We start from the raw sequence: 26447 nt of genomic DNA, 5'->3' as shown, positions 1-26447 counted from the left end.
CAATACCTTAACCACACTGCAGTTTAGTGGACGCCAAACCCGCTTCCGTTGGTTCCAGCGCGTGGAAAAAGTTGACTCGTCGCTAAAGATGACATCGCCCCATTTCTCTGTTGTCCAATCTTTCATTGCTGTAGCGAACATGAGTCGTTCTTGTAGCTGGCTGTCTGAGAGGCAGGGCTTCTGTGCTGCTACGAAAGACTGCAGGCCAAGCTCACTTAGCCTTCTTCTTACAGTCACAGACGATACCGTGAGCGAGAGCGCTTCTCGGATATCCTCTGCACTTTGAAAAGGATCAGCCACGATGGCGGCCGTAATCAGGCGGTCCTCTTCCTCAGTCGTGGCCCTTGGACGCCCACTGCGCTCCATATCTGTGAATCTGTCATCGTCGCGGAAAGCTTGAATAATCCTATTCACGGCAGTCCGGCTCCTGTTGGTTCGGCGGCAGATTTTGCGCTGAGGTATTCCCTCTATAAATAAACGCACATGTGCCTTCTTTCGTCAAGTGGAACACGCAGCGGCATCTTTCCAAATAGGCAATCACCACGTGGCCTGAAGCAAGGTCTACTACGTTTTCAGCGACTGATGCGAAGTTGCGCCTATGGTGAAAGAAAATTTTCTATGCATCCGCTTTTTCTTTATTTTTGATGACAGTGAAACACCTCCCTACCCTTTCTCTCAAGACGCAGAAGCAGCAACACTCATTGGACCAAGATGCTGCCAACCAAAGTGCGCCAGTAACGTCGCGTAAAAAATCGTCGCAGCGCTTCGTGAAACTTATCTACCCACTGGCACACCAGTCGACAAAGGTTGCAGTGATTGCTCCGATACTGCTATCAAGCCAGATATGTGGCGGTCTTATCGCAGACAGCGCTCTGCGTCAACACAACGAACTAACAATGTCATGCACGGGAATAAAAAATTAACAGGCAGGCGAGTACCAAGAGGGCTCATATCCGGGAGAGCGCCCCTGTCGCCGCTAGGTGGCGTACCGCTAGGTGGCGCAGATAGGCAGTCTGGCACGCGCTCGCGTGGTCCGCAAACTTTTGTGGTTGACTGTACATGCCGGGATTGTCGCTTTCCATACACATAAGAAAATAGAGTTTGCACTGGAGTTCCTTTTCATTACTATTGTGCTTTTAACAATTAATGCTTCCTCTTTCAATCCGAATCATTTTGATTGCGTTCTTAAAATTTCCCACTCAGCTGCTCAGCGGCTCAATTCGTTCCGTGGATGCAAATTGTTCAGTTCTTTTTGTTACTCACTTAATAGGTTTTTCGTCCTGTAAAAGTCTCAAATTAAGTTCCACAAAGCCCAATTAAAATGGATTTTTCCTAATTTGCTTTTTAGTGTAGCAATTAAATGACAAATGTTTCACTTCATAGATGTCACAATCGCTGTCAAGGTCAACTGGAACATATATCCTATTCAGCCTAGCACCGCTTCCGCACTGGTAATGGGTATAGGTAGGGTGGCTTCCTCTTAACAATAGATATCCAAGGTCCTCTAAAAATATTCCTGAAGCAGTAAAACAAGCAACCGTGAACTTTTATCTCGCACAGGGGTGTTCTTGGCTCGATCTTCAGCCAAACACACACAATTAAAATCCTCAAACATAATTAAACATGTTTCACTTTTCAAAAATTGGTCTATATCTTCAAACACAATACGCTCATAATCGGTGTTGGATAGCACGCCAGTGAGGTAGCGCGCCATTCCCTTGCGCAATACGATAAGTCAAGAACAAGCAGCCGTCCCGCCTCTGACGCCAAAACTTTTTCGCCTTCGATGCCTACGTTATTCCTTATGTAAATTGCACAACCGCCAGATGTGCCTACTGCGTGGCTAACACAAACATTAAAATGCCTTCGAGAAGTTTCCGCCATGCTATCTGGGTGTATCTTACTTTCAATTCTTGTTTCTTGCACGGCTAATATGTATAAATTATTTTCCAGAAAAAGTCGGTTAAGTTGATCTTGTTGTTTCTTGGGCGCCAATCTCCGTACATTCACAGTGGCAACACGTAAGGGAAGAGCGAGCCTTTCGTCTTTAAGTTGCGAAGAGAAGTTGGATCGCGCGGTGTTTACCTCAGAGAGCAAGGGTGCATTAGAGCCTTCACTGAGTTGCGGCAGTGGTTGTCAGGATGAACTCGCTGTCTGGCGCCAGCCCCGTCAACCGAAGTTCGGTGGCTGGACGGGACAGCATCGTCGACGCGTCGTCGCTTTGGCGGTCCTATATTGCTTACTCACCAAGGGGTAGCGAGACCCCGCCTTTCTTCCGGCGGTGTCTCCGCCGGGTGTCTACCAGGAGGAATGTTCGGTTTCGGCTTTAACGATGTTTGTCGCGTCAAAGCCGTTTTCATTGGCGGCCCCCCGCCATCTGTCCCACCCAGATGGTCTGGTTCACTAACACTTTCGCTGTGCATACGCTTTGTCGACGCCTCTACAACACCTTCCATTGTTAACTGCACCGTCCATGTTTCATTTAGCGGTGTCAGCTGATGTTAACTTGACGGTTTCCTTTGCGGGAAACCCTTTTCAGTCGTTTTGTTGTTCACGTGTTCACTATTTGAACCTGCAGAATTTCCTTCCAGCTTTTCCCTTTCACTAGTTGTTGATTCATGTTGCTGCATCACTGGCGGAGGCGTCTCCACCGCTTTTTGTTGCCGCGTCTTCAGCTTCAGCCTCGTCCAAGATATTATCCGATACGTCAGCGTCCTTTCTGTGTCCCGTTATGTTTGCGTACGTGGGCATGCACTAGCTTTCGTCATGGCCGAACCGTCGGCACCGTGAACATCGGGGGATTCGGCAGTCACGGCGGATATGACCTTTTCTGTGGCAGCGCAAGCAAACAGTGCTTTGTGCCTGGAACTGTGCTCGGAATAACTACGAGAGCAGGCTCACCGGCGACACGTACTTGATAGGGGATGTCTTCAATCGTGACTCCGGGCTTTAGCTTGAGGTTCAGCACGCGCGTTGTCGTACCCTTTTCAGAAATTCCAGGCACACGCCGGCGCTCCTTTGTAGCTTCCATCATCTCACCGTATGGCTCAAAGGCCGTGCGAATGTCGTCGTTCGTCACATTAGGAAGGACCCAATGGGTTTTCACTCGGAGATCTTGGTGATTCGGGCCTACTAGCTACCAGACACATTGTACCTTTCACAGTAATATTCCCAGTCGTCAACAACTTCTTCATGCTTTCACTCTTGTACGTAACAGCCCACACATGATTCATTGGAAATGCTCCTAAGCAATCAACCCCAGGCAGCAATTCCAGGCGACCAAGGGTATCCCGGTAATCTTCAACTCTGTACGGCCTTGCTCGTCGGTCACCGAGCAAAAAAAAAGCGCTTTCAAAACAATCTGACCTTTTGGCAGATGAGGCAGCAGCACTTGGTAGTACTGTCTGTCTTCCATGTCATCCCTGTTTTCGCAGCCAAGCTGGGCTGCTATCACCGCCCCGTTGGAGCACATGAAAACACGTACGCAGGTTTTCGCGTCCGGAAGTGGAATCTAGACAAACAGGCCACCGTTGCTTATGTGTGAGAAAGTAACGCACTGATCGCCGTATTCAGTGCGTTGCTGCAACAACAAAGAATGAAGAGCCGCGTTACGCTTGTTATGAAACATGTCATTGAGCCTGGTGGATCAGAAACTTATATAACACAGCGTTCATCACGGTGCAGTGCTGTTATCTGTGCCAAAAGAAAAGAAAAACAGAAAAAGGGGTCGTCTGAGATTCGAACCCGGGCCTCTCGAACCCTAAGCGAGAATCATACGCCTAGGTCAACGAGCCTTTTTTTTTTCTTTCTTTATCGCCAGTCTTTGGCCTACATAAAAATATACAAATTCACTGAAAATTCTAAAACACGCAATCACAATATTTGTTAAAAACGATCGCTCAAATTGTGCGGACGCGCATATGCTAAAATTCTCTCATCGTCAATAATAATTCCACACATGGCAACTATTCTGGGATACATTCCAGCAACTTTTGTTCTACCCCACCACAAAGTCCCTTATGCTTCCTTTAAAATGCTAGCGAGCAGCTGTTGCATCGAGATAAGCGTGGCTTACTGCCATTCTGCATTTCCAAATGCTATGCGGGGGCCATAAGCATGATCATATCGAATGGGGTACCGTCGTCACCTTCTATTGGCAAGTAGCGAATTCCATGTAGCGAGCGGGAATTCTTTTTGGATTGTGCGCTGGAAAACATCCCGAAGGAAAACAGTATACCAACAATTTAGGAATACATGCTCAATTGTCTCCTCCTTTCACCATATCATACAATGGGTGCCCCAAGGAACAAAAAAAAAATCCTTTCGGCCATCCATGATTTGACAGTCAGCGTTGCAGTCTGTAATTTAAAAAAGAATGTCTTAACACCTCACGGTATTAGTATAGCCTTAATGCACTTTAGAACATTGTGCCAATGGCCTGCACTGTAAAGGGGTCGATATAAAGGCACGGGTAGAACCACATCACAGTTTTTTCCGGTTGACTTCACTCAAGTATTCAAGTGAAAACCGTGCTGACAAAAACCTGCAAGAAACCACAACTTCACGAAGAAAACCATAAACACCTTCGGGAAAACTGCCAGCTGAGAAAAACATGTTGGGCAAGTGTTTCGCCAGCCGAAGTTGACAAACAGTGCTAGACCAACAAGCCACTGATCGCCGTTTTCAGTGTCTTGCTGCAACAACAATGGAATGAAGAATCCTGTTGTCGAGCCTGGTGGTGCAGAAACTGCTGTTAAATATGGCTTTTCCGGAACGCATCTAACACAGAGCTCACCATGGTGCAGTGCTGTTAACTGCGCAAAAAAAAAAAAACTGAAATGGGGTTGTCCGGGATTTGAACCAGGGACCTCTCGCACCCTAAGCGAGAATCATACCCCTAAACCAACGAGCCTCCTTTTCTCTTCCTTTATTGCCGTCTAGGACGTGGAAATACAAAGCAAGAAATGATAAAACACTTCAGCTACAGTTGAGCTGACGCGAGCGGAGCTAAAAACTTTTCAATTGCAGTAAATGATCAAGCAGGCGGTATCCACTCTGGTGGATCAAGCTGCGCCCTGAAACAACATTTAGATAAACAACACTTTCAATGAAGTTTTCACGTGTGGAGGGAGTATTTATGTCTGCGTGTCGCACCTGCATTCGCGTTTTCCACAAGCTCTGGAGGCCGAGAAGCATGATTAAATCGTAGGGCACATCATTGTTTTTAGCTGTAAAGTATCGGATGCCGTCAGAGTTTAAGGGGAATCTTTTTTAATCATTCTCTGAAGTACATCCCAATAAAAAATTGGATCCAAATAATCCAAGAAAACATGTTCAACTGTCTTGGGCTACCTGCATAACAAAGAGTTTGTGGTCCATGGCACGAATATCCCTTTACCATGCAGCCAGGTTTTGACAGGCACCGTACCAGAGAGCAGTTTAAAAAAGAATGTTCTCACTGCAGGTCTGACGTGCATCTTCTTGACTCTATTAAAGATATCTTTCCCTGGGCCTCCACAGTGTGGTGACCGGTAAAATGGTACCAATAACATCACGTCAACAAGAACTTTGTACAGCATTTTCTTATTAACATTGCATAGGTACTCAGGGGTAAATCGTACTTCGAGCATCTTGCACGAAAGAACAACCTCGCGCAAGTAGCCTGTCACAGCACCATACATATTCTCACATGAAACTATCCTTCCAGGGACAAGCCTCTGCAGGCTTCCCTCATGGGAAGATGTACTCGGCGTGCCACATGAACCCCATAGGGCATAGAGTTTGGCTTAAGCCGTATGGTGCACTCTCCCGATAGTGCACCGAATCCCTTAAACAGCTGAGGGTACCGATGCTCTCAAAGTCCTGACGACGCTACGCCGTCTGCAAATTTAGCCACCCCGAACCGTTCTGAGGCTTCTATACCAAGAACGGACCGAAACGAAGCCACGATATATACTGTCTGTTTGGTAGTTGCCTGCTCCCAACTAATAACCGCAGTGAACTTCCCCAAAACCTTCAGTCGATTCCCGCTTGGTCCTGTTAGAACTATGCCCTTTCTGTCTAACTTTGATGGGATTCCAGGGAATGTTGTTGGAACCACAGATACCTCAGCGCCTATGTCTACCTTTGCGGAAACTGGCGTCCCGTTAATGACACTTCAATGAGTTTGGCACTCGTGAAGTAATTGTCAATAGTACCGAGAAAGTTCAATCCAATGTCTTTCTCAGGTGAAGAGAGTCCTACCTTGCTGGATGTGAAGCCCTCGTCTCGACAGACCGCGCTGAAGTGTCCCTTCATGTTGTAGTGGCAACAATTTGCTACCTTCGCCGGGCCCGCCGACCTTAGATGCGACGATTGCCCGCGTAGTGGACACCGCTGAGCTTTGCCTTAAGGTGCCGTGCCCCCAACACAATGCTTGAGATGCTATAATACTTTCCAAGAGGTTGCGAAGACGCGCTCTTCTTTTCGATAGCGTCCACGCCTGTTTACATTGTCGTAACGGACGAACTGTCGTTGTTTGTCAACTGCTGCTGTTGCTCGTGTACTGTTTCTTTGAGACTGGCCTTGGCGACGGCGCTTGGCAGCGGGAGGTGGTCGTCCATTTGCAGTGTTTCCGAGACCTTCGCGTCCCTGAGGCCAACGACAAAGCGGTAGCGAATCATTCTCTTCGAAGGTGCTGAAGTCGCACCTCTCTGCAAGCGTGTGCAGAGCTGCGAGGAAGTTGTCGACACACTCGCCTGGATTCTGGCTTCTGCGGTGATAGAAAGCGCTTTCCTAAACGACGCTACCAGCAGCTACCAAGGACTTGCCAAAGTTGTCTTTGACGACAACGTATTTCTTGGCGTCGTTTTCCGACAAGCCGAAGGTTTTGAAATATCGTCCTTGCCTGTCTTCTCATAACGAAAACCCACCTGCACCACCGATAGAAACAACAGAGACACAATAGGAGACTGCGTAGACGGATAGCGCAGCTCAACAAAGAAATAGAAAAGCAAGCGCTTACCCTGCAACAACAACAATGGGAAGAGAAATGCGCGGAGATGGACAGTCAACTCACCACTCGTGGCATGTGGCAGATGCTGCGGTACCTGATAGATCCCGCCAACACCAAGACCACACATGCAAGGCACCCTAAAGCCACCGCTAATACATCCGGACTACACGGCAGAAAGGGTCGCCAGCCTGGACGCGGAATTCTCCGTGGCCGAAATCCTCGTCAAACTCAACACCAAGTCGGCCCCTGGCCCCGATCGAATATCCAATAGGGCACTACGCAATCTCGATCATGGATCAATTGAGAAACTCACAAAATGCTTTAACGAGTGTTGGGCGGACGGCAAGCTGCCCCAGCAATGGAAAGAAGCAAAGATCATACTGATACCGAAACCCGGCAAGAAATGACAGCTGGAGAACCTGCGCCCCATCTCCCTCAGGTCCTGCGTGGGCAAGTTGATGGAGCACACGTTTCTCAATAGACTCACGGATTACCTCGAGGACAACGAATTATTTCCACACACCATGATTGGGTTCAGAAGACATCTCTCCACGCAAGACTCCCTTCTGCAACTAAAACACCAACACATAGACAATCCGGGGCGCTCGACGAGAGCCATCCTCGGGCTGGACTTGAAGAAAGCCTTCGATAGCTTTCGCCACGATGCCATATTATGACAAATAGACAAGCTAAATCTCGGACTGCGAACGTACAACTACGCCCGCGACTTCCTCACGGGAAGAACAGCTTGCATGCGAGTGGGACAACTGGACTCAGATCAAATCAACATCAGGAGCTCGGGCACCCCGCAGGGCTCGGTCATCTCGCCGATGCTCTTCAACCTCGTCCTGCTGGGGTTACCCGACCAATTGCTGCAAATCGAAGGACTGCATCACACGCTATACGCGGATGATATTATGATCTGGACGACCACGGGCAGCGACGGAGCGATCGAGCAACGTTTACAGCAGGCCATCCAGTGCGTGGAAAACTACCTGGTGGGCACGGGACTCACCTGCTCGGCCGAAAAATCCGAACTGCTGCTATATAGACTGGTCAGAAAGGGGTGCCCGCCTAAAGGTTACACCCCCCGGAAAAGGAAGAGATCCAATTAACGGCATCAAACGGCCTACCCATCCCGATCGTAGACAAGCTCCGGGTACTAGGAATGATGAGTGAACACAAGGGCGGCAATGGCGAAGCACTTCGCAGGATAACGGGAAAGGCCACCAGCACGATTCAGCTCATCTGACGCATCACCAACAAACACGCGGGCATGCGCGAAGGCAACGTCATACGACTCATACAAGCCTTCGTTATTTTTCAAATAACGTACACGGCAGCGTTTCACAACTGGACGGTTGCGGAAAGAAACAAGCATCAACGACCTCATACGCAAGGCGTACAAATGTGCGTTGGGACTTGCGCTGGAGTGAGCACCACCAAGCTCCTAGAACTAGGCTTGCACAACACGCTCGAGGAACTCGTCGAGGCGCAACAAGTGTCCCAACTCGAGCGCCTATCCAAGACCCGCCCGGGCAGGCACGTGATCGAAAAGCTCGGCATCACATACCACACGCAGCACGTAATCAAAGTGGAAATTCCAAGAACCATACGCGAGCAACTATACGTGCCCCCATAACCTCGCAACATGCACCCCCAACACCACACGGTGAGGCGTAAAGCCAAGGCACAAAACAGGAACCAAAGTTACTCCAACGACAAGGAGGCAGTCTTCACCGACGCAGCCTGTTATCGAGACAGGAAGAGTTTCGTGGCGGCAGTTACTAGCCACCGAGGTAACCACCTCACGAGCGTCACCGTGAACACGGCATATGCAGAAGCAGCAGAGGAAGCGGCCATAGCACTGGCCTTTACACAAACCAAGGCTGCATACGTGATCTGCGATTCGCCAACGGCAATTCGCAATTTTGGAAATGGGCGCACATAGCAAGAGGCGTATCACATACTCAAGCGACATACCATACACCAGGGAGAGGCCGACGTCGATAACCGAACGCACTTGCTATGGATCCCGGCACACACTAGACTGAGCACCCCTAACGAAAAACTTCAGAAAAAAAGTTGCAGTGGCTTTGCTCGGCTATGCCAGGATATACGTAGCGTTAGCAAAGGTTCAGCTGATTATTCTTAGCTTTCCTGGTTGTCTAGATTGTCAAGGATTAGCTTGATTGTCATGCTTACTGCTGCTCCAATGACACACACGCGGTATACGTATTATGTGGCACATGTATTCATTCCTCCTACGCTCAACCGCTAATTGCCAGGCAACTACTTCGGGAGCCGATGAGTCAAGCTTCTCCGTTCTTCTGCGCTGTTGAGCAGCATTTGCGCTCTCCTTCTCCATGGCTATACCACACTGGCAAACGCCAGTCAGAAGCGCAGCGGCTCCAGCGCAGTGTCAGACGGCGACTGCACAGCGAGCGCGCGCCGGCGCCAGTGCGTCTACCACGGCTACGACGTCACTCCTCTGGAATGCGCAGACCGGCGGCGGTGAGTCGCGCGCGGTGGCGGCGGAGTGCGCGAGAGGTGCCGGCTCCGATGGCTCCGGTGCGCAAGCCGTGTGACATCACTGATCCTTGCGCATGCGCAGCACGGCTCTTGATGTGCCGCGCGAAACGGGCTTGGCTAGGCCAGTGTAGCTAACGCTACAAAGGTCAGATTTACCACCGTCTGCACTATAGCAATTGAGCTTACTCCTGTTTTACTAGAGATACAGGTGTCACGTGCATGTCTATACGGACGGATCGACAACATCGACCAGTTCTGGCGGTGCTGTGTTTATACCGACGAGAGGAGTAACAATGCGATTCAAGACGTCACATGTCACGACGTCCACGGCTGCAGAGCTCAATGCTCTGCGCAGTGCACTTCAATTTATAGACGCAGAGAGTACTGGTACATGGGCCGTGTTTTCCGACTCGAGACCGGCTTTACAAAGTATGCAGGCAGTTCTCCGACGTGGAGCTCACGAACAACTAACGTACGAAATTGTCAAACTTCACCACGACGTCAAACAGAAAGGTCATGAAATTATTTTCCTGTGGCTACCTGGCCATTGCGAGATCAGTGGAAACTATCTCGCAGACAAAGCTGCCCGAGAATCACATCAAGAACAACACAGCGTTCCCATTCCTCTTTCCAGGACAGGCGCTGGAAGGCAGCTCCGTCGCCTGGCACGCAAGCTCTCTTTAACAGAGTGGAACATCCCAAATATCAGGCACACCAGGCTACACGAACTGAACACTTCGCTTCAACTCCGACCTCCACCCGGGATTCACCGACGTGAGGCATCGCTTCTACACCGGCTGTGGTTGGGAGTGGCTTTAACGAAGGCGTACTGTGCTTTGATTGGAATGACCGAAAGTGCTACGTGCGACCTCTGCGGCAGCGAAGAGAACATAGAACATTTATTGAGTCACTGCGATCGATTTCACTCGGAAAAACAAACTTTATCGAACGCATTGCGACGACTTGACGATCGACCGTTGTCCGCGCAGGTGCTCCTTGAAGAACATCCCCATCGCTCATCGGCCCACAAAGCTGTGGAGGCACTGTTTTCTTTCTTGAGGGCCACTGGCCTATGTGAACGCCTTTGAATTGCTCAGGCCCTCCGCGTGCGTGCGCGAGCTCACCGTGTCCTTCCTCCCCCCTCCTCCTCTCTCTATCTCATCTTTCTATTCCCTCTTTCCCGTCCCCCAGAGTAGGGTAGAAAACCAGACGCATTTCTGGTTAACATCCCTGCATTCGCTTTCTCTCCTCCTCCTCCCAACGAAGCGGCTCACCGTGTTGCTCGAGGCCTCACTCACCGAGCATCATCGGAGGAACAGCCCCCGCGGGGTTCTGCAAACGTCTGGGCGTGGGATGATCGTTTGACCAAGTTCCACGACATTACGACACACTACCAGTTACAGATACGCGTATACCCATTCCCTCACGCTAGGTTAGACAGGGCGCAAGCAGTACACTACAGGCAATTACAAACTGATTCTTACATAAACTCCAGACTCATGCACGCCATGTATCCAGACATGTACACTACAGATGCACATCCTGTGGCGAGGTTGCCACACTTAATCACCGGTTATGGGAATGTCAGGACATAACAAACAATTCGGGCAGTGCCGAAACCTCCGTCTCTTCCACCGCCCGCCTTCGCTCGCGTTGGAAGACCGCACTGCTCAGCTCAAACCTGACAGTACAATTCTGGGCCGTCCAGCGAGCCGAGGAAGCCGCTTCGCGGGTGCCCAGACCCACTAAAAAGACGCCGGACTCAAATCTGATCGATTTGATAATAAAGTTTACGTTCTTCTTCTTGTCTTATCATTGTGTAAAGCAGAGTGCGGAGCACTTTGATGCGTTCCGCTGCACCTTCAGGTTGAGTTCGATGCAGTGCCACACTATGACCAATGCCCTTTGCCCTACCTAACACTTCTACATCTTTCTCTATGCTGGGATCGGCAAAGAGAACGAAATCTATGTTATTTATTTTTTCGCCACTAGGGATTTTCCAGGTCCACTTCCTGATATTGTACTTCCTGAAGAAGGTATTCATTATTCGGAGTTTATTCCTTTCCGTCAATTCTACTATCATCTTTCCTCCACTATTCCTAGAATCAACGCCGTAGTTGCCAATTGCTTGTTCCGCAGCCTGCTTTCGTGTTCGCAACACGTGTTCCCGCTACCATTCCCCATTTTCCAGCATGAATGAAGCACTGTGCCTTAAGCGATAAGCTAATTGCACTTTCGGCAGCTGATCGCCCAGAAGCAGGGCGCAAGTGGTAATGGTCTCGTATCCGCGTGCTTTCGCTAATGCAGTGTGATGCGCGCCACCGAAAGGGTCAACTCATTCCTGTAGAGCAAACTGTTCCCCGAAAAAGGTCTATATTGAGTTGGCTCCTTTCACATTGCTAATTCAGCGTCTTCATAACATTGTTCTATGACTTCAACAATACGACTGAAGATTAGAGTGTAGGCTTGTACGGTCTTTAATTTATGTCTCCTATTTAGCTTTATTACGACGACTGATACCGTCTCATTGTAGCTGTAGAATACATCAATGATTGCCGCTATGTCTTTATGAATTAGAAATCCAACTTCGTATTGTCTGTCACCTGGAAGACCTCTGTGGCAGAGGACGTTTACGTTGGTTAGCACTGTATAAGCCTCACCTGTTCTTCTAACCTCATTAAGGTCAATATATCTCAGGCAATGCCTGATAATTCTTGTAAGATCCCTGCAAAGCTAGCCTCACTCGAGAAGGTCCGCGTGTTAAACGTTGCCAGGTTCAGTTTCTAGTGGCGGCCTGCCCGGATCCAGATGTTCTTACTACCCTTTGCCACGGCGCAGTTGATACCGGCCGCTATTTCGAGGTACGTCACGTTGCAGTTTCCGTGATGAAACGTTTATTCAATCTCGGTATGATAAAACGACGACACTCTCACGGTTGCCCAACGTCATTGAGAGGTTTGAACACGGCATTTCTGTCTATCCCGTTTAGATTAAGAGGTCGCGGATCTATAGTGGCTGCAATAAAGAGGGTTGCAGTAAGCAGCAGGAGATAATATTGTCGTCGTTATCGATTAAAGGGCATCCGAACGAAGTGGCAACAGATTCACGTGCGGTCATGGGCAAAAGCGAAAAGCGTTCGAGGATAGCATAATTGCTTTATCCTGCCGAGAGTCTTATGACGAAAATATTTTTACGCTATAATGAAGCAAGCGCAGCAAAAGTATCACCACAGGTGTAGACATGCCAAAGGTATCCGTTGCCAGCGCGGCCTTTGTTACTTAATGTTATCTCCACACTAGCGATGAGGTTCGAAATGCTTCACAAGATATGCCGCGAGGAAAAGCGGCAGGCAGCAGATGGAGCTAGTTGATTTAATCAAAAAGAAGGGGGGGGGATATTATTACGAAGAGGGAGCGTTAGGCACAAACGTATATACAAAGCTTGACATCTGAAAGGTAAGTGGTAACGCTCAAGATGGTATACAGGTCACAGCTCCCGTATACAGTCTACCCCTTCATCGTTTCTGTCCTGAGCGCACGGTCCCCTCCTAATGCACCGTAACATAACGCTCGGGAGCTGGAGCACCATCTCGACGCTTGTTGGAATCATAGCGAACTAGATGAGTAATATGATTTTAAATGGGACATGTGGACGATGTCAGTTCGTAACTGGAATGACGACAGGGAGTGATCTCACAATTTAAAAGTCACCCAATCTTCGCAATACCTGGTAGGGCCTAGTACAGCGTGACAGCGGTTTTTATTGCGATAGGAATTATATGGACACTCCAAAGCAGATTTCTGCCGTCGGCGTCGCCGTCGCCGTGAGGTTCCGTATGACGTCAATGGAGATGAAATCGTCGCCGCGCGCCGCCGAACGCTGTATGTGCGAGTGAAAATGCGCGAGGGACGCGCGCTTTCACGGGGAGTGAACGCACGGCGGAGAACAAACACGCGTTCTGCGCCGTGCTCCCTTAAGGGCTGCAGAAGTAGGCGTCTCTGTCTCTTTCCTACGTTACAATCACCATATATGTAGAGCAAACGCGCCCTCTTCCGACGCGCGAAAGGCCGGGGGGGGGGGGGGAGGCGACGTTTAGCTGCGGCACCAAGTGCCTATTTATATCAGAGGCCCTGGCAACAGTCACCAACGCCGCACGCATTTTGTGCGAACGCGGGCAAAACGCCGACGGCGTCGACAACAGTTCTGCGTGTTGCCGGTGCTGATGCATGTCCAAGTTTATACAGCTGATTAAGCTACTATCATTACTCCGTATAGCTCTCTACAAATTTGCTATCGCAATTGATGCTTCGCCTTTAAGGTGAAACTGCGACAACTTTTTTGGACAGGCTGACGTGGCGACTAGGAAGACCACAGAAGAATGACATTTCTGGAAAAGAACACAATGCATCGGCGGCTACTGTTGTAGTGAATCTTTTGTGAAGCCTGCGACGCTGTAGTCGATTATAGGCAGTCTAGCGAGCCATATGGGCCCGACCAACGCCGTCGTGGTTATATCCGTCGTGTGTTGCTACACCGAACGTAGTAGGGCACTAAAATTCAGAGTGGGATGGCGACCAAACAAAAGGTAGAAAGTAGATGAACAGTTGACATCATGATGTGACAAATTGTACGTATGGCAAAGTGTTGTGCCTGTCACGATGGTATGCTGAAGCGTACGGAGAGAACATCTCCGCAAGAGTGCGATTCAGTCGTTTAGTCAGTCCATTAGTTTGTGCGTGATATGCTGTTGTGAGCTATTGTTCGGTGGAGGAGGAACGAAGTATGTCTTCGGGAACTTTCGACAGGAAGTAGCGGCCATGATCTGTTAGCAGATGCCTTGGCGCGCCGTGATGAAGAATCGCGTCCTGAAGTAAAAGATCTGCGACATCTGCAGCGCAGCTGGTGTGCATGGCCCGCGTAATAGCAAAGCTCGTGGCATAGGCTATTGCGACGGCTATCCATTTGTTTCCGGTAAAATACGTGGGGAAGGGGCCACGAAGGTCCGCACCGACACGGAGGAAAGGCTCCATGGGAACGTCGATTGGATGAAGGTAGCCCGCACGTTATGCACATGGCCTCTTTCGCCGCAAGCAGAGGTCACAGGCCTCAGCGTAACGTCACCACAGAGTGGCACAGGCCTGGCCAGAGGAAGCGACGTCGCCCTCTGTCGTAGGTGCGGGAAGTGCCAATGTATCCGGTAGCGGATACGTCGCCGCGCGATGGCCACTCGAGTTACTTTGCGTGTATTCGCGGGCTTTCGCAATCGGAAAAACACTTTTCTGTAGCACGTTTTGAGAAACAGAAAGCTGCATCGGGAGTTTTTCATGTTGCTCTATGATTTTCTCATTGACGCTTTCTTTATAATTTTAATGTTGGAGAATTGAATTAATTAAGAATAACTACGTAATTAGGCGGAATGCAAAAAATAACCTGATTATCTCCAAGCGACGATCAACAACATTACCTTGGTTCTGTCCAGCTATATGGTATTTGCGCATTTTGAAATCTTGGTGCATGATAGTTGGGACACCCAGAATACATGGCGGCGTGAGGCGCCTGGCGCACGAAGTCTACAGAGCAGAAACGGGGCTCAGCTGATTGCTGAGGACAGCGGTGATTAGGCAGCTCGAGTTGGAAGAGGCCACCAGCGCAGTTAATCAGTGCTGAATGGTCCGACAAAAAGTCGAGGCCGATGATGAAGTCACAGGGGTCAACTTTCAAGGACAGCAAATAAAAAGGAAGTGTTGAAACTAGCAACAGTTATTCAGGCAGTGCACACCCCAAGGATAATGGGCGTTGCTCCATCTGCGACCAGGATAACACGACACGGGCAGGCGGAAGGACTTTCTTCAGGCGGCAACAAAGCTGGTTGCTCATTACCGAGATATGGACTCTAGTATCAACAAGCACTCAATCATATACACCGTCAACGTGTGCATAGACTATATTGCGTATAGACAGGAGGGTGAAAAGTTTTGGCGGTGACGACGACAATGCAGCGTCACCTCCGAGAGCAGTATCCTTCAGTTTTGCATAGGCACGTGCCCGGGTCGGAAAGACAGGGACAGGCGATGAGACTGGGGTGACTTGGATGACGGGCGACGACCTTGTGGCTAATGGGACTGGTGACTGCTCGTCGGCAGTGAACAACGGCACCATGTGGTCGTACCGTTAGTGGCATGCAGGTTAGGCTCGACTTGCGGCTGGAAATGGCGAAAACTGCAGTCTGCACGAGGGCAGTTTGAGAAGGGCATCGTGGACCAGCGGCTGCGGCAGCATCGGGCGACGTGATCAACGCGGCGACAACTGAAGCATGTAGGTCGGTCATCCAGTGTTCACCAGTCTGCCATGTTGCTAGAACCTTGAGGAAACTTTTGGGTATGCGAGAGTGAAGGACGTTCGGTTGGCCAGAAACTGGCCACGGTGCAAACTGAGTGGCAGCCGACACTGGCGAGCTCTTGGCGCACAATAGCCTGAACAAGGGGAACCGTAGGAGCGAATCCATCGCCCATCGCCCGGCTGCTCCTGGTGCGGGCACGAACGGGCTGATATGGCCCATATGCTTTGGGAATGTCAACGCCATGAGCAAGAAGCACCAAGAGGAAGGCAGAAGACAACAGCAGGACCCTCTGAAGGCGGGCGCCTCGCTGAGAGATGGCAAGCCGCCCTCCTCAGCGAGGCACCCGAGGACCAGGAGTGGGCCGTCCAGCGGGCCAGGGCTATTGCCGAGGATCTCGGAAGATTTTTCTCCGGCGATGGACCCCTGGCAGCCTAGACCCGGGCACCAACAGCCATAACCGTAGGACATATAAAGTTTTTTCCTATCCTATCCTAGGAGCGAATGTATCGCTGACACGTGGGTTCAGAGCCACGGGATGCATGGCCTCCAGCTCACGGCGCACAATCTTCGTGAGCTCTTCTGAAGGCTGCTGCGGCGAAGGAGAATCCTGTTGGTCTTCAGATGACGATGTTTCAGTCCTTTCCGGATGCCATGGAAATGAGTGGCACATGCGACGGCTTTTCACCTGTTCGAAGCTCTTGCACTCTGTGATAATGTCATTAACCTAAGTAATATTCCTACGAATCACTATATTGAAGGCGTTATCGGCGATACATTTTAAGACATACCAGACTTTGTCAGACTCTCCCATTACCCCTTCAGCTTTAAGGCAGACTGGCAGTGCGTCTTGTATGTAGGCGACGACCTTCGATGGAACTTTTAACTCGTGATGCCAACTCTTTCTTCGCAACGACGTTCCGACCTAAATGATTTCCGAGAGATCTCGCAGGTTGCGCTTTCAGGTCTTCCAGTCATGGATTTCGCGGTTTTGGAAGCACACTCGCTCTGTTCCCACCAGTGCTCAAGCGACATCCCGAGATACCTTGTCGGCGCAACAGTCCACTTTACATTCACAAAGATGGGTGGGGTACTTTGCCATGTTCCATGCCATACCCCTAAACACTTATCAAAGTTTATGACGCTACCAGTCATTTTACAAAACGATAAAGCGTCCGTTACCGCGGTCGCGACACTTTCTTTATCTCTACAAAACAAAGCAATATCATCCGCGTATGTAAGCAGCATTACTTCCGTTGACTGTAAACGAAAACCTACAATAGTGTTGTTATAAAGAATCTTTCAGCAGAATGGCTCGAGGTACAACGAAAATAGTAGAGGACTTAAAAGGCATCCCTGGCGCACACTTGAGCGTACGCGAAATCTCTCATTTACTTCCTTATTTGTTATAAGGTTAGCGGTACAATTAGCATAGCACATCTTTACTCCATCGAAGAGCACCGAACCAACATTTACATACTGAAGAACTGAAAACAGAACGTTATGTGATACACGATCAAACGCCTTTTGTAGATCAAGTTGAAGCAATGCTACATGTTCACCCCACGCATCACAGCATTCCAGAATGGTTCTAGCAATGTGAATATTTGTGTAGATTGATCTTCCTTTGATTCCGCACGTCTGATGCGGTTCTACAATTCGTGTTATAACTCGCTCTAACCTTTTTGCCAAGATCTTAGTAAAGATTTTATAATCAACGTTAGTCAGCGCTATTCGGCGGTAAGACCCAACTGACAGCAATTTTTCTGAGTCTTCCGTCTTGGGAATGAGTACTATATGCGAATGCCCAAATGACAGGGGTGAATATTTTCGCCTATATGCCTCACTAAATACCACAAATAAAATGAGGCTCACATCTTTTCTGAAGGCCTTATAGAAAGCAGCTCCCAACCCATCAGGTCCAGGAGACTTCCCCCGAGCTAAATCCTCAATGGCATCTTCAACTTCTTTTTGGCTGTCTAGATATTGACGGTCTACGTCATCTAGTTTTGCAATGTTGGCCAGGAACTCGCGTTCGAATTCTTCCGGGACATCGTTACTTCTTCGAAATAGTTCGCTATGGTGCTCGAAGAACGCTCTTTGTATTTTAGCTTGTTCGTCGGTGACTTCATTGTCATAACTTATTTTACGAATTACGTTTTGCCTTGCGTGAGCCTTTTCGTATGCAAAGGCGCGCTTTGTGGGCGTTTCGCCAAGCCATAGCTTGTCCGCCCTTGCTCGGATCACCGCTCCTCTGTACATATCTTCGTCGATAAGCTCCAGTTGACTCTTAAGTTCGTTGATCTGCTTTGCGAACGTACCAGGTCTATCTGCCTCTACTCGGTACATAAAGTCCAGTTCTTGTTGTATTTCTTTATCCTTTTTTCTTTCTTCGTACTTCATTACACTAGCTTTTTCTATTGCACAAATCTTTACTTCTTCTTTAAAAAGCTCCCACAACTTTATCACGTCATCGTGTCTTGCAAATAGCTGTTCGAACTTTTCCCTTTCCGCACTCAACGAACGGTTCAATATGCAGCAGCTTGTCATTAAATGGCCACATCTTTCAATTAAAGCGTGAAGCCTCTTTGCGCGTCCCAAATGTGACTAACACCAAACAATCGTCACTGAATGACACATGTTTAACAACATAATTGTGGCATGCTGCTACTAACTGCAATGAAACGTATATTCTATCCAGCCTCGCGTGGCTAGCACGCTGATAGTGTGTAAAAACTGGCCGGGTACCATTAGACAACACGTGTCCTATATCTTCTAAATTATGCTCTTGTACCAATGCGATCAAGCGCAAGGCACTCTTTTCTTTTACTGGAACATTTTTGACACGATCAGCTACTGAGCAAACATAATTAAAATCTCCAAGCACAATTATTTGTGTCCCGCACATCACGTACTGCTTCAGCCGTTCAAAAAACACGTCTCGTTCATTTTCGGCATTCGGGGCATATACGCAGCTTATTCGCCAACCAGAATCGGACATTGAAAAATCAGTTATAACAAATCTACCACTCTGGCACACAAACACATTCTCAACAACTATTCCTAAGCTGTTTCTAACGAAAATAGCACATCCACCTGATGTGCCGAGAACGTGAGCAACACAAACAGTGTACCTAGCTCGGAAAGGCAGCACCATGCGGTCAGTTTGTTCCTCGCTATTTATTTTTGTTTCTTGCACTGCAACTACGTCCAAGTCGTTTTCCAAGAAATGGCGACTCAGCTGGTAGTGCTTTTCTCTAGCATTCAAACCGTGAACATTGATAGTCGCAATGCGTAGTGCTGTGCTCGGATTTATCGCCATATATTAAAATGATATGTACGCCATGGTGCATACCTCGTGAGCAAAGACACAACAGAACATCCGCAGCTCATTAGCGACAGGCCAACCTGTTCCCGACGTCTGCAATCCTCGAGCTTCGGCTTGGGTCGCGTATCCGAAGGCTCCACTCACTACCCTTTCTCGATCGTTCATGTGCGTTGCCATAGTCCCAAAGAAGCCGCTGAGTGCCACAGCTCACGGTAGCTACGTTGGCGGTTTCAGCACCGCTTTTCTGCCTGGTGGAATATTGGGCTTTGGCTTCAATGATGAACGCCCAGACACCACCGTTTTCGTTGGCGGTTCCCCAGCGCCAGCGACGTCTTGTCCGTCCGAGTCGTCTGTTGCTGCTTCGCGTCCTCGTTTACTGCTGCTTCGCGTCCTCGTCCCTTACGTCGGTCTCTGCTATAATCCACCAGTCTCCTTGTTTTCCATTACCTTGTGGATACGAGGGCGTGTCTACGGGTCGTATCTCCTTTTGATTCACTTGAAGCGACATTCCTGCAGCTTCTTCCGCGTCAGCTTCGTCCATGACAAGCTCTGTGACGTTCGTTTTTCCCATTGGGCTTGTTACACTTGCGTATGTCTTCACACATGAGTTCTCGTCATGCCCAAAACGACGGCACCGAGCACAGCGAGGGACACGGCAGTCGCGCCGTATATGCCCCGCGGTATGACACCGCAAATACACTGGTGCTCTTCCCGGAGCAATTAGCAACGCCAATTTCCCACCGACACGAAGCTGGTGCGGGAGGTCATCAACCTTGACGCCTGCATGAAGCTTGATGCTCACCGTCCGCGTCGTCGTGGTTTTCTCCTGGATGCCATACACTCGCCACTTTTCTTTCGCGACGTCCGTTACAGTCCCGAACATTGCAAGTGCAGCGCGTACATCTTCATCGGGAACGTTGAACAACAGCCAATGCAACTTCAGGCGCAGGTTTTGATTCGTCGGGTCCACCACTATACAGCGGCGACCTTCCACTTTCATTTCACCTATAGCCAGGGCTTTCTTGACGCCTTCAGCGTTCTTGAAGGTGACGGCCCACACATGGCTCATTTGGTACGCCCCCAAGGCTATCACCTCAGGGAGCAGTGCCAGATGGTCCAACGTATGCCGGAATTCTCCAACTCGGTAAGGCCTTGCACGCACGTCGGCATGTAAAAATATGGTATTCAAAACTGTACGACCTGTGGGAAAAGTCGGTAGGATGACCTCGTAATCCTCATGTTCAGCTGGAGTATTCCTGTTACCGCAGCTGTTCATAGCCGCAAACACCGCCCAATCGGAGCACATGATAACCACGTCCGTTCGCTTCGACGGCCGGAAGAGGAATGCCAGACCAACGAGCCACCGTTGCTTATGTGTGAGAAAGCAACGCACCTGATCACCGTTTTCAGTGCCGTGCTGCAACAACAAAGAAAGAAGAGCCGCGTGACGCTTGTTATGAAACCTGTCGTCGAGGCTGGTGGAACAGAAACTTGGATCTAAGAGAGCGCTCACCACGGTGCAGTGCCGTTATCTGTGCCAAAAAAAAAGAAAAACAGAAACGGGCTCGTCCGGGATTTGAACCCGGGACCTCTCGCACCCTAAGCGAGAAGCATACCCCTAGACCAACGAGCCTTTTTTTTTTCTTTATTGCCGTCTTCGACGTACAAACTCAAGGGTTACAAAGGATAAAACGTGCCAGCCACAATTGGCTAGCACAGCACTAAAATATTTTCAGTGACACCAGTTCATCCAGTACAGACATCGGTTGTGGTGGATCAGGCAGTACTTTGTACGCGTCTCTCACGTAAACAACACTCTCAATGAAGTGTTCTCGTACCGGTATCACAACGATGTCTGCATGTTCAAATTGCATGCGAGTTTTCCACATCGCGTGGAGGCCCAGGACCATAATGAGGTCATACGGTACTTCCTCTGAGGTATCTATTGGCAAGAAGCGTATGCCATACGGGTCCAGAGGTAACTGTTTCTTCAGCGTTATCTGCAGAAAGTCCCAGTGAAAGATCGGGTCCCAGCAATCTAGGAAAACATGTTCTATTGTTTCAGGTTTTTTCATAAAATGCAGTCGGTTGTCCAGGGGATGAAAATACCCTTGCTATGAAGCCAGGTCTTAACGGGAAGTGTGTTTGTATGTAATTTGAAAAAGAAAGACTTAGTTGATGGCCGTACTGGCATTTTCCTGACTCTTTCTAGAACGTCCAGTCCGGGGCCTCCACGGTGTGGCGAACGATACAAAGGTACAGGTAGCATCGTTTCCACAAGATCTCTGTACAATTTTTTTTTGTAACGGTGGACAGATACTGCTGCGAAAAACGCACATTCAACATCCTATACGCCAGCACCACTTCACGCAGGCACCCAGTCACGGTTCCCGGCATGTTCTGAGCCAACGAAACAACAAATCCCGGGAGAAGTCTACTCAGCCGTACTTGAATTAGTGTTCGAAGAAAGAGATCATTTTGATCCCACAGAAACACAAAGCGTGACACAATTTGTCGCAAAAACAAGTGAACCAGACCAAGCCCACCTTTCTTGACCGGGAAAAACAAATTTGTTCGACTCGTCCTCTCCGAGGTAGAGGCCCAAATGAAAGTGGCGAAAATGCGGTGAATTTTTTGTACGCTTACCCGCGCAGCACACAACACATTCATAACATACCATATCTTGGATACTAAAAAAGGTTGCAAACAGTGGCTCTAGAAAACATTGACAATTGCTTGCCTCTCCAACCGTCAGCCTTTTCCTTTGCTCTCGAAACTTGGTCGAGCCAGTACGGTTCGGGCTCACGGTAGCTTCCGAGAGGCACCCCCAGGTACTGTGTAGGTAACCTTGACCAATTCAATCGAGAAAAGGTCTCCGACGTGTCTTCCTAACTCCCATGCCAGAAGCCATAACTTTTATCCCAGTTTATCTGGGCTCCAGTTGAATCGCAAAACTTTTCGACTACAGCAGTTGCCTCTTTAATGCTCGCTTTATCTTTGCAGAAAATCGCGATGTCGTCTGCATACGCCAATATTTTTACATGTGCCGCCTGTAGTCGATAGCCTGCTATGCGTTCGTTGTTTTTAATGGCCAAACAGAGTGGCTCGAGATAAGCAGCAAAAAGAAGGGGCGAAAGCGGGCATCCTTGACGCACCGACGAGAGCATACGAAAGCTATCGGTGAGCTCCCCATTAACAATAATTCGGGTTGAGCAGTCTTTGTAAGCCATCGTGACACCTTCCGTTATCACACTGCCAACATTTGTATGTTCAAGTATGCATACAAGAGCCTTGTGCGAGACGAGGTCGAACGCTTTTGCCAAATCGATCTGCATCATCGCGACGTAATCGCCAATCGCATCACAACACTCTAGCACACTTCGAGCCACGTGTACATTTGTGGTAATACTGCGGCCTTTAATGCCACAAGTCTGGTGCGGCCCTACCAATGTTTTGATGACACTTTGCAGTCGTTTTGCTAAAACTTTCGTGAATATTTTATAGTCAACGTTGGCTAGAGTTATCGGGCGATATGAGCCAGGCAACAAGCGTTTCTTTTCATCATCACTCTTCGGGATTAGTACGATATGCGATGTTGTGAAAGACAAGGGCAATCTTTTTCGGTCGTACGCTTCGCTAATAACTAGTTGGAGGACATGAACCAGCGCAGACTTAGAAGTTTCATAGAAAGTGGCCCCTAAGCCATCAATCCCAGGTGCTTTACCGGGGGCCAACTCGTCGATTGCGCACTCTATCTCACTCAGGGTAATGGGATGTTCAAGCCGTGTCTTAACTTCTTCATCTAGCCTTGGCATCAATGAAAGGAATTCCATCTGGTAGCCTTCTTTAGGTTCACGTGGTTGACTCAAGAAGGCTTTGAAGTGATCGGCGATCCCTTGCTTGATGTCGTTTTGGTCGGACGTGATATCATTGCCTTTAGCTATCTGGTGGATTTCCTTCCGACATGCGTACCTTTTCTCGTCTGAGAGGGCTCGTTTTGTTGGCGCTTCACCCGCCCACAGCTTCTCAGACTTTGATCGCACAACGGCCGCTTTGTACTTCTCAGAGTCTATCCTTTCGAGTTTGGTTTTTACTTCCTTTATTTTCTTAGTATACACACCAGGCTGGACACTTTCCATGCTGATAAAAAATTGCAGTTGGTGGCGAAGGTGTGTTTCTGCCTGTTTCTGGTTATGCCGAAGTACACTGCTTCTTTCAATAGCCATAGTTTTAACGTTCTGTTTAAATTCTTCCCATTTAATGGCGAAGCTTTCTAGTTGGACTGAACTCAGGTTTCTAGTTCCTTCGCAACAGCATCAACGAAACCATCGTCACCCAACAACGGCACGTTCAATTTCCAGAGGTCCCAGTTAAAGGTGTGTTTGATCTGTCTTTTCCCAAAGGTGGCAGTTACCAAGCAGTGATCGCTATAAGCAATGGGTTGCACATCATATTCCCTACACAAAGGCACCAATTCGGCTGACACATATAATCTATCTAGCCGAGCGTGGCTATCACGCTGGAAGTGGGTAAACTGCGGGTGAGTACCGCTGGCGAAGACACTACCGACATCTTCTAAGTCATAATCGCGCACCACCGCATTTAGGAATTCAGCACTCTTGTCGCGAACGTGTGAACATTTTGCGCGATCGTCAGCAGTGCATACACATTTAAAATCGCCCAGCAGTATTACCACCTTCTGACAGTTTACGTACGTTTCAAGACGCTCAAAGAAGGATCGCCGGTCTGTTTCGATACTCGGTGCGTAGACACAAATGACACGGAAATCCTTATCGCAAAAACAAAAATCAGCGATTAAAAGGCGCCCAGTATCACACGAAAACACTGACTGCACACAAATGCCAAAGTTTCTTCGAATGAATATAGCGCAACCACCTGATCCACCAACAGCGTGAGAAACACACACATCAAAGTGAGTACGAAAATTGGACACCATTCTGTCGGTTAGCTCTTGGCTCTCTATTTTGGTTTCTTGGATTCCCACGAGATGCAAGTCATTATCTAAGAGTAGACGACTTAGCTGACATTGTCGCCTTCTTGCGCTGAGCCCTCGTACATTTAACGTGGCTACACGTAGCGCTCCTTCAATATTGGCCGCCATGACTAAACGGCAGAAGGGTGCCCATCAGTTACCCAAGGGCGCGTGTTCATAATGACGCGCCGATAACCGCGTCGAGAGCCACAAAAGCAAACACAACTCGACCTCTCTAAGAAACACTGAAATGCAACTTGAGCCCCCGTTCCTGACACGTATCTAAAAAGGACAGTGCTCAGGATGACCGCCATTGCACTCACCAACCCCCCAACCCGCCTAAGCTACAGACAGTACAAAATTACGGATGCGGTTTACCCGCCTGCCGTGGATCGTCCGTAATGTTCGGCCGCAGCTTCAGGGTTGGTCTCCTCATACCTGGCGTTTTGGGCGGTGGCTCGTCTCCGCCATTGCTTGTCTTGTAGCGTAGCCAGGCTATTGGCCTGGTCGTGCGGTCGTTTCCCCGCCTGCAAGTTAGCGAGCCCGGTATGGGTGTCCATGCCCTCAGGTTCAGGGGCGGTGGAGGTCGTTCCCGGTTCAGGTAGGCTCTTTACTTCAGCGTTCGTCACAGCTACACTGTCCTCTGCCTTCTCTTGTTGAGTGGCGACGGCCTCATCGACGTGTTGCCCCTGTTTCTGGAGTCGTGCCTCCGTCTTTGCCGCCTCGCCAGCTGCTTCCTTAGCCGAGGACGATGTGTCTTCCATGTCCGCCTCGTCCATGAGTAGGGCGGAGTTGTCGTCGTTGCTCACGGGTCCAGTCACGCTAGCGTACGTCCGCTCGCACTGGCTCTCTTCGTGACCGAAGCGTCGGCACGCACCACACCGCGGAATGCGGCAGTCGCGACGAATATGGCCCGTTCCGTGGCAGCGCAGGCAGAGAGGGGCCCTGCCCGGCACAACCACGAGAGCCAGCTCGCCGGAGACGCTCACCTGATGTGGGAGGTCGTCCAGAATTACGCCCGGCTTTAACTTCAGCGTAACCAGTCTTGTGGTAGAGTTCTTATCAGCCACGCCATGCACCCGCCACCGCTCGCGGGCGACGTCCGTGACCTTTCCGAACGGCTCGAAGGCAAGACGCACGTCCTCGTCGGGAACGGTGTGCAGCAGCCAATGCACTTTCAAGCGCACATCCTGGTTGGTGGAGTCAATGACGAGGCATCGGCCCTTTTTGACCTGCAGCTCACCAACGCTGACGATCTTCTTCACCGCTTCGTCGTCCTTGAAGGTCACGGCCCAAACATAGCTCATACGGTAGGCCCCGAGAGCCACCACTTCCGGCAGGAGCGATAACGGGGCAAGCGCATCGCGGAAATCTTCCACCCGGTATGGGCGGGCCCTGATATCACATTGTAAAAAAACTGTGTTCACAACAAAACGCCCTGTTGGCAGACTCGGCAAAACAACTTGGTACTCGTTGTCCGCAGCAAAATTCCTGTTACCGCGGCCGCTCTGGGCCGCTGAAGCCGCTCCTACGGAGCCCGTCATCGTACGTCCGTCACGCTCGGTGGCCGGAAGCAGAATCCCCCTAGACCAACGAGCCACCATTGCTTATGTGTGAGAAAGTAACGCACTGATCACCGTTTTCAGTGCCGTGCTGCAACAACAAAGAAAGAAGAGCCGCCTTACGCTTGTTATGAAACCTGTCGTCGAGGCTGGTGGAGCAGAAACTTATCTAAGAGAGCGCTCACCACGGTGCAGTGCCGTTATCTGTGCCAAAAAAAGAAAAAAACAGAAACGGGCTCGTCCGGGATTTGAACCCGGGACCTCTCGCACCCTAAGCGAGAATCATACCCCTAGACCAACGAGCCACCGTTGCTTATGTGTGAGAAAGTAACGCACTGATCACGGTTTTCCGTGCCGTGCTGCAACAACAAAGAAAGAAGTACCGCCTTACGCTTGTTATGAAACCTGTCGTCGAGGCTGGTGGAGCAGAAACTTATCTAAGAGAGCGCTCACCACGGTGCAGTGCCGTTATCTGTGCCAAAAAAAAAGAAAAAACAGAAACGGGCTCGTCCGGGATTTGAACCCGGGACCTCTCGCACCCTAAGCGAGAATCATACACCTAGACCAACGAGCGGCTTTTTTTTCTTTATTGCCGGTTTTTCAACAACAAAACACGTAGCACACATCCCAAATGAGACGTCAAAACAAGGTTACAATAAAGGTTGTTATTGTTGTGCACATAATGCCGCCAGTCACGTGGT

General features: G+C 49.5%; 2 non-coding genes across 2 annotated transcripts; both read right to left on the bottom strand.

Annotated features, from left to right (window-relative positions):
• Window positions 1-20752: 20752 nt before the first annotated feature.
• Window positions 20753-20824, bottom strand: Trnap-agg (transfer RNA proline (anticodon AGG)). Its single transcript has one exon. It is a non-coding gene; the product is annotated as a tRNA-Pro (tRNA).
• Window positions 20825-25979: 5155 nt separating this feature from the next.
• Window positions 25980-26051, bottom strand: Trnap-agg (transfer RNA proline (anticodon AGG)). Its single transcript has one exon. It is a non-coding gene; the product is annotated as a tRNA-Pro (tRNA).
• Window positions 26052-26447: the final 396 nt, after the last annotated feature.

Source organism: Dermacentor silvarum, chromosome 7 (genome assembly GCF_013339745.2).
Source record: "Dermacentor silvarum isolate Dsil-2018 chromosome 7, BIME_Dsil_1.4, whole genome shotgun sequence".
NCBI lineage: Eukaryota > Metazoa > Arthropoda > Arachnida > Ixodida > Ixodidae > Dermacentor > Dermacentor silvarum.
The sequence above is the reverse complement of the archived record's forward strand: the minus strand, read 5'-3'. Positions and strand labels throughout refer to the sequence as shown.